The following is a 9,035-nucleotide window of genomic DNA, read 5'->3' on the forward strand; positions in this document are numbered from 1 at the left end:
ATTGACCCTTCAATTTCCCTTTAACATCCCATGTTGACCCTGAGTTAACCCCTGTCCCTTGACCTCTCCCTCCCCCCCCCGCCCACCCCAAGCTGGCTGGTGGAAGTTGAGAGACTCCGCCTCCACAGGGCGCCTCTATGACCTCACTTCCTCCCTATGACCTCATTCCTCAGTCTCACCCTGTGACCTCACGTCCTCTGCCCCTCCCACCCGTGCACTCTGGGAATTGTAGTCCGGGGTTTCCGGTTGCCCTGAGCAACAGGCCTAGGGATGCAGGCTGGGTGGAGACAAGAGCAGTTGCTGCAAATGTGAAAGGCGGAACAAATCAGTCAGGGACTTCATTCGGCTCGAAGTCTCCAGGAGACTGAATCTCTGGGACACTGGCCCCTGGGAGCGAACAAACAAAAACCGAAGGCGGGGGTTAAAGATTCAAGTTATTTTAAACTGTCTGTCAAGAATCCTCCAATCATTGTGACGGAGGGAGGACGGCTGTCCAATCAGGGTGAGGAAGGGGATGATGGACTGGTGGACTGGCCAATGGGTGTGGAGCGGTTAGGGTGTGGTGGGCTGCCTGTCCAATTGGTGTAAGGTAAGGGGGATGACGGACAGTTGCCTGGCCAATGGGAGCGGTGACATGTCAGGGAGTTGGTGGGCTCCCTGATCAATCCATGAGTCAAAGTCAAGGGGTCTAGAGCACAGAAAAAGGCCCTTCGGCCCATCGAGTCTGTGCCGGTCAAACAAGTACCTGAGTGCTCTAATCCCATTTTCCAGCACTAGGCCCATAGCCTTGTATGCCACGGGCATCATCGCCAGTGCACATCCAAATACTTCTTAAATGTTAGGAGGGTTTCTGCCTCTCCCACCCTTTCAGGCCGTGAGTTCCAGATTCCCACCACCCTCTGGGTGAAAAAATTCTTCCTCACATCCCCTCTAAACCTCCTGCCCCTTACCTTAAATCTATGCCCCCTGGTTATTGATCCCTCCACCATGGGGATAAGTTCCTTCCTGTCTAATCTATCTATGCCCCTCATTATTTTATACACCTCAATCATGTCCCCCCCTCAATCTCCTCTAGGGAAAATAACCCCAGTCTATCCAATCTCTCCTCATGACTAAAACACTCCAGCCCAGGCAACGTTCTGGCAAATCTCCTCTGCACTCTCTCTAGTGCAATCACATCCTTCCTATAATGCAGATTCCAGAACTGCACGCAATACTCTAGCGTTTTATACGGTTCCAGCATAACCTCCCTGCTCTTATATTCTTTGCCTCGGCTAATAAAGGCAAGTATCCCATATGCCTTCTTAACCACCTTATATACCTGTCCCGCTAGCTTAAGGGACCGGTGGACGTGCACACCAAGGTCCCTCTGATCCTCGGTACTTCCCAGGGTTCTACGATTTATCGTGTATTCCTGTGCCTTGTTTGTCCTGCCCAAGTGCATCACCTCACACTTATCTGGATTAAATTCCATTTGCCACTGATCAGCCCATCTGACCAGCCTGTCTATATCCTCCTGTAATCTGAGGCTATCCTCCTCACTATTTACCACCCCACCAATTTTCGTGTCATCCGCGAACTTACTGATCAACCCTCCTACATTGAAGTCTAAATTATTTATATATACCACAAACAGCAAGGGACCCAACACCGATCCCTGTGGAACCCCACTGGACACAGGCATCCAGTCACAAAAACACCCCTCGACTATCACCCTCTGCTTTCTGCCACTCAGCCAATTCTGGATCCAATTTGCCAAATTGCCTTGGATCCCATGGGCTCTTACCTTCGTTATCAGTCTACCATGTGGGACCTTATCAAAAGCCTTGCTGAAGTCCAAGTAGACTACGTCAAATGCATTGCCCTCATCTACACACCTGGTCACCTCTTCGAAAAATTCATTCAAATTGGTCAGACATGACCTCCCCTTAACAAAACCACACTGACTGTCCTTGATTAATCCCTGCCTCTCCAAGTGTAGATCAATTCTGTCCCTCAGAATTGTTTCCAATAGTTTCCCCACCACTGAGGTTAGACTGACTGGCCTGTAGTTCCCTGGTTTATCCCTTCCCCCCTTCTTGAATAAAGGTACCACAATGGCTGTCCTTCAGTCCTCTGGCACCTCTCCTGTGGCCAGAGAGGTATTGAAAATTATTGCCAGCGCCCCTGCTATCTCCCCTCTTGCCTCACTCAACAGCCTGGGATACATTTCATCCCGGCCTGGAGGTTTATCTACTTTTCAGCCTGCCAGACCACTTAGAACCTCCTCCCTTTCTATGCTAATTTCTTCAATTATATCACAGTCCGTCTGCCTGATTTCCAGACCCACGTTGTCCCTTTCACTTGTGAACACCGACACAAAGTATTTAGAACCCTACCTACCTCTTCCGGCTCCACACACAAATTATCACTATGGTCCTTAATGGGCCCTACATTTTCCCTAGTTATCCTCTTACTCTTAATATTCTTGTAAAATAACTTTAGATTTTCCTTTATTTTACCTGCCAATGTTTTTGCATGCCCCCTTTTTGCTCTTCTAATATTTTTTTAAGTTCCCCACTCTACATTCTATACTCCTCTAGGGCTTCTACTGTTTTGTGCCCTCGGTATCTGCCATAAGCCTCCCTTTTTCTCTTTATCCAATCCTGCATATCCATCGACATCCAGGGTTCCCTGGATTTGTTAGTTTCACCCTTTGTGTTTACTGGAATATGTTGGTCCCGTACTCTCCCTATTTCCTTCTTGAATGAGTCCCACTGCTCTGACGCAGATTTACCTAAAAGTAGCTGCTCCCAGTCCACTCTGGCCAAATCATATCTGACCTTATTAAAATTGGCCTTTCCCCAGTTTAGAACTCTGATTTCTGGCCCATCCCTGTCCTTTTCCATAACAACCTTGAATCTAACAGATTTATGATCACTATCTGCAAATTGCTCCCCCACTGATACCTCTACCACTTGCCCGGCTTCATTCCCTAAAATTAAGAGAGGGAGCGAGATGATGACAAGTGGGCTGGCCAATGGGAGCAGGGTGGTGCAGGTGGGGGTGGGAAGGTCTCACGGTCGAATCACTGTGAGGGAGCAGGATGATGGACAGGTGAACCCTCCAGTGGGAGACTAGCAACTGACCTCCACCGCCCCCCCCGCCCCATTACTATAGCGACAGGCCCTACCCTCGGTCTGTTATATAGGAAAAAGGAGCAGGAGTAGGACATTCGGCCCTTTGAGCCTCCTTCGCCATTTAATGTGATTATTGTTGATCCTCTATCTCAACGCCGTACTCCCGCTCTCTCCCCATAACCCTTGGTGCGTTTAAAGTCCTGAAACCTATCTATTTCCTTCTTAAATATATTCAGTAACTTGGCACCCACAGCCTTCTGTGGTAGAGAATTCCACAGGTTCACACCCTCTGAGTGAAGAAGTTTCCCCTCATCTCAATCCTAACCGGCCTATCCCGTATCCTGAGACTGTGACCCCTTGTTCTAGACATCCCCCTAGCCAGAGGAAACATCATCCCTGCATCCAGTCTGTCCATCCCTGTCAGAATTTTATACGTCTCAGTGAGATCCCCTCTCATTCTTCTAAACTCCAGTGAATACAGGGCCTAGTCAGCCCAATCTCCTCGACAATCCTGTCATCCCAGGAATCAGTCTGGTGAACCTTCGCTGCACTCCCTCTATGGCAACATATCCTTTCTTAGGTAAGGAGACCAAAACTGCACACAATACTCCAGGTGTGGCCTCACCAAGGCCCTGTACAGCTGCAGTAAGACATCCTTGCTCCTGTACTCAAGTCCTCTCACAATGTAGGCCAACATACCATTTGCCTTCTTAACTGCTTGCTGCACCTGCATGCTTGCTTTCAGTGATTGGTGTACAAGGACACCCAGGTCCCTTTGTACACCAACATTTCCCAATCTATCACCATTTAAATAATATCTCTGCCATTCTGTTTTTCCTACCAAAGTGGATAACTTCACACTTATCCACATTATGCTCCATCTGCCATGTATTTGTCCACTTAATCAACTTGTCCAAATCACCTTGAAGTCTCTTAACACCCTCTTCCTCGCTCCCATTCCGACCAAGTTTCATGTCGTCAGCAAACTTGGAAATATTGTATTTGGTTCCCTCATCCAAATCATTGATATATATTGTGAATAGCTGGGCTCCAAGCACTGACCCCTGCGGTACCCCACTAGTCACCGCCTGCCACTCCGAAAAAGACCCATTTATTCCTCCTCTCCGTTCCCTGTCTGCTACCTAATTCTCAATCCATGCCAATATATTACCCCCAATCCCATGTGCTTTAATTTTACACACCAACCTCTTATCTGGGGCTTTATCAAAAGCTTTCTGAAAATCCAAATACTGCATGTCCACTAGTGCTCCCTTATCTATTCTGCTAGTTACGTCCTCACAAAACTCCACTGGTTTGTCAAACATGATTTCCCTTTCATAAATCCATGTTGACTTTCTCTAATCCTGTTGATATTTTCTAAGTGCCCTGTTATTACATCCTTTATAATAGACTCTAGCATTTTACCGATATTAGGATGTTATCATAGCTTCAGTCTCCACTCCTGATCTGTTACCATCGTGGCAGGTTCCGCCTCTGATCTGTTTCTATAGTGACCCACCCCACCCCGCACAGATCTATCAGCACAGACACAGGCCGCACTCCCCCCCACCCCCACTGGAAATGTGAATTAAAATGAGAAAGTTCTGGAGACTCCCAGTGATTCAGTTCTTCTCGTCGGTGAATGAAATGAAGATTTGCAGTTAAGGGATATTTCAGCACGTTCTTCAACTGCTCTCTGAATTTAGTCTGGCTGATGGCATAAATAGCAGTGTTTGTGCAGCAACTCAGGAGCTGCAGCATGAAGCCTAATTCCTCCACAAAATAATCTATCCATACACAATCATACCCCAAATACCACATTCGGCTCCCTATGGTGCACACCATGAATATTGACCACAACAGGATGAAATTGGCCAAGATAGCAAACAGTAAAATGATGGATTTCCTTCGAATCTCTATCTCTGGGTCTCTGGGTCTCTCCCCATTGCTGTGAGCCCGGAGTCTCCTGCGGGCTCTGCTGGTCACTAAAATGTGCCTGACGGTGAAGACATTGAGCAGCAGAATCGGGGCAAATGGGACACACGGGTTTAGAATGTTGTGGAGGAACTCGATTCCTGTCCAGACCAGAGAGACCCAAACATCTTCTGATACCTCACACAACCGGGGTCGGTTCAACAGCGCATACCGAGCTGATAACATAAAATACCAGAAAACATTCTTTACACAGCTCAGCACTGTCACTGTTCCCAGAACCATGGCCGCCATTTTCTCACTGCAATATTTACTTTTCAGCTTCTGGCAACAAATTGATCAAAGGTGAAAGTGATGGTGAACCAGACAGAGCAGTCAGTGACTGGATAAAGCAGGACAGCGTGGATATTACAAACGCGGATGGACTTCAGGAAATAAAACTGTTCCTTATAAATAATTGGAATAAGTCTCGCTATCAGGTCGATGATAATGACCAGTAGATCCACCACAGCCATGGCCACCAGGTAGCAAGTGACACACTTGGAGAGACCACATTTTTTGTGAGTAAGAATTGCAATTGTTACTAAGTCAGCTGTGAGGAAGGGAAATGAACAATGAAATTATACATCAGGCTGGGGACAAAGTTACCAATTTAACTGAGGACTTATTGTGATTTTCAAATATGTTAGTTCTCACTCGCAATTCAGACCCTCTTACACCCACAACCTCCATCTGAATGCTTTCCCCTTCAGGCCTAAAATGGGAAATACAACCAACACTCACTGCTCGAACACACAGATGCACACATAAGGAAAGATGATATCTTTAAAATTAAATGCACTTAGATTATTAGAAGAGTGAAACAGAAAGAGGTCACTTCTTTCCAGTCCTTTAGATAATGGTGGAAAATGTTGCAGGCATGAAGGATTCTCTCCTCATTTCTCAAAGACAAATGGAGGTTGGAAATTTCTGTGTTTTAATCTAAATTGTGATCGAGTCCCTGCAGTGAAGGAGTTTAACAACAGGCAAAGAGGATGAGCCCTTTTTACTGCCTGAGGTGACATTTAAACAGGGTTCATCTTTTGCTGAACCAGCATCTCTTCCCACAGGACCTTCCTGCTTTTCTTCGATTAACTGGCTTCTGGACATTCAAGAAAAAATACTATGGAATGCTTCAAAAAAATATCTGTTATATAATGTCAGTTATAAAGTGTTTTCATCCTAAACTATCTCCCTGTGCTGTGACCACAGTGTCAGATTTCCATTGTCCATAGATTAAGATTCCCATTATGAACAGACTCCAAATCTCTCCGTGCACCTCTGTTCTCCTACATGGGAATATGACGTGACTGGAACAGGGTCCACACGGATGGATGTTTGTCTTTTATTTTGATTTTTACATTTGCAAGAAAGCCTATTTTGTGACTGTTGCTGAAAGTTTTGGTCCCCACATTTAAGAAAGGACATCCTTGCGTTGGAGGCAGTCCAGAGAAGGTTCACGAGATTGGTCCCTGGGATGAAGGGGTTGTCCTTGGATGAGAGGCTGAGAAAATCGGGTGTCTATTCCCTGGAGATTAGAAGAACGAGAGGACATCTCATTGAAACCTACACAATTCCGAAGGGTAGTTGCTGAGAGATTGTTTCCGCTGGTCGGAGAATCTAAAACATGGGGGCATAGTTTCAGGACAAGGGGCCGATCATTGAGGACTGGGATGAGGAGAAATTTCTTCACTCAAAGGGTTGTCAATCTTTGGAATTCTCTACCCCAGAGTGTTGTGAATGCTCCATCGTTAATACATTTAAGATTGGGATAGACAGATTTTTGGTCTCTCAGGGAATTAAGGGATATGGGGAGTGGGCAGAAAAATGGAGTCAAAGCCCAAGATTAGCCATGATCGTATCGAATGACGGGACAGGCTCGATGGGCCGTGTGACCTACTGCTGCTCATATTTCTTATGTTCTTGTGTATTCAGTCCCTCAAGCCTGTTGACGGGAACAGGAGGCCATTCAGCCCCTCAAGCCTGTTAGACAGGAACAGGGGGAGGCCGTTAAAGCCCTCGATCCTGTTGAACTGGAGTGGGAGGAGGCCATTCAACCCAATGAGCCTGTAACACAGGGGACAGGAGGTGGAGGCCCATCTAACCCTACGAGCAGGTTACAGAGGGAAATGAGCAGGCTGTTCAGCCCACCAAGCCTGCCGCACAGGGATGGCAGGATAACCATGTGCTTGTGGTGCCTGTTATACAGGAAATGCAGGAGGCTATTTAGCGCCTCTCAAGTCTGTCACGCTGCCGCATAAGAAGATGAGACCATTCAGCCCCTTGAGCCTGTAACATAGGAACAGGTGGAGGTCATTCAGCCTCTCAAGCCTCTTGCATAGGGACAGGTGGAGGCCATTCAGCCCCTTGACCCTGTTACACAGGAATAGTAAGAGATCATTTTGGGGGAGGTGGTGATGCAGTGGTATTGTCACCAGACGAGTAATCCAGACACCCAGGGTAATGCTCTGGGGACTGGGCAGATGGTGAAATTTGAATTCAAGAAAAAATCTGACGACAACCATGAACTCATTGCCGATTGTTGTAAAAACCCATCTGGTTCACTAATGTCCTTTAGCGACATCCGGCCTGTCCTACACATGACTCCAGACTCACAGAAATGTGGTTGACTCTTAAATGCCCTAAACCACTGTAAAGTCCAAAAGGGATGAAACTAGACAGACCTGGGCACCAGAAATGACAACGGCAAACTCAGCCCTGTCAACCCTGCAAAGTCCTCCTTACCAACAACTGAGGGCTAGCGCTAACATTGGGAGAGCTGCCTCACAGACTAGTCAAGCAACAACAATCTGGTGACGGCCTCTGAGAACTGCCTGTCTTTAGAGTTCCAACATCTCTTAAGAGCCTATTCCAGAGGGTCAACATCGGACTCGGATGCAGCAGGAGCTTGGCCTCCAGCTGTCCTCCGAGCGTCGCTTTCCTAGGCTGTCACTTCCTCTGCTGTGGAGCTGAATTTGTGCTGTGCTCACCAGATGGTGACCGCCCCCCCACCAGCCTGCTCTTGAACTAGGTCCCACCGAGGTCTGTGTCTCTGAGCTGGTGGAGGGTGCAGGTGCTGTGGCAGCTCGACATCTATTGGGTCCCCAGGATCTTCATCAGAGGTGGTCTGGGGGCTGGGGCTGATGGGCTCACTGGTGGTGTGTATCCTCCTTTTCTCGCTGGTGCCTGTAATAGAGTGATTGGCTGGATGGTCACCCACAGTAAAGAGCACTCAGTTTCGGCGGGGGGGAGGGCGAAGACTGCTGGATGGACCCTCATTGGCTTGTTGTGAGAAGCCGATCTCGCCGTTGGAGCAGGAGCAGTCGCTGTCCTCGCCAGCTAGCCCTGTCGCCTGCTCCTCGAAAGGGGTGAGTGGTCTCAGCTCCGGCATCCCCCTCCAGCCTGGGATCTCTCCCTGTTGTTGTGTGGTGATCTTTTCCTGCATAATGACAGATGGACAGACCGTGGGCAGGATGGATGCCAAAGCTGATGATCGGCTTGCCTGCCTTGTGTGTGTGTGCTGTGTGGACCGATACAAGGGCTGAAAACGCGACTTGTGCAGGATGAGACTAGAGATGAAGATGTAAAAGTGTGTGTGAAGAATCAGTGGTGATGTCCGTTGTGTTGGCCGTGTGTGAGATCCCAGCAAATGCCTGATGGCCTGGTGAAAGTGAGAGTTTAGAGTGAGGAGAAGGTTGACTTGCCCTGGAGGAGTGGATGAGGTCATTCATCCATTAGCTCTTCCTGCATTAGATTGCAATCCTCTTAAGCAGCGCATTAGCACTGACTGCACTAGCGACCTCTTCCCAAGCCTTGGTGGTGAGGTTGGTGGACCCCCGCCTCCCATTAGGGAGGAAAGTATCTTCTGCTGGCTGTCGACATCCTGGAGGAGTGCTGCCAGCGCATTTTCACTGAACTTTGGGGTTTTGGGCTTCTTACTTTTGG

Source organism: Cetorhinus maximus, chromosome 36, assembly GCF_964194155.1.
Source record: "Cetorhinus maximus chromosome 36, sCetMax3.hap1.1, whole genome shotgun sequence".
Lineage (NCBI taxonomy): Eukaryota > Metazoa > Chordata > Chondrichthyes > Lamniformes > Cetorhinidae > Cetorhinus > Cetorhinus maximus.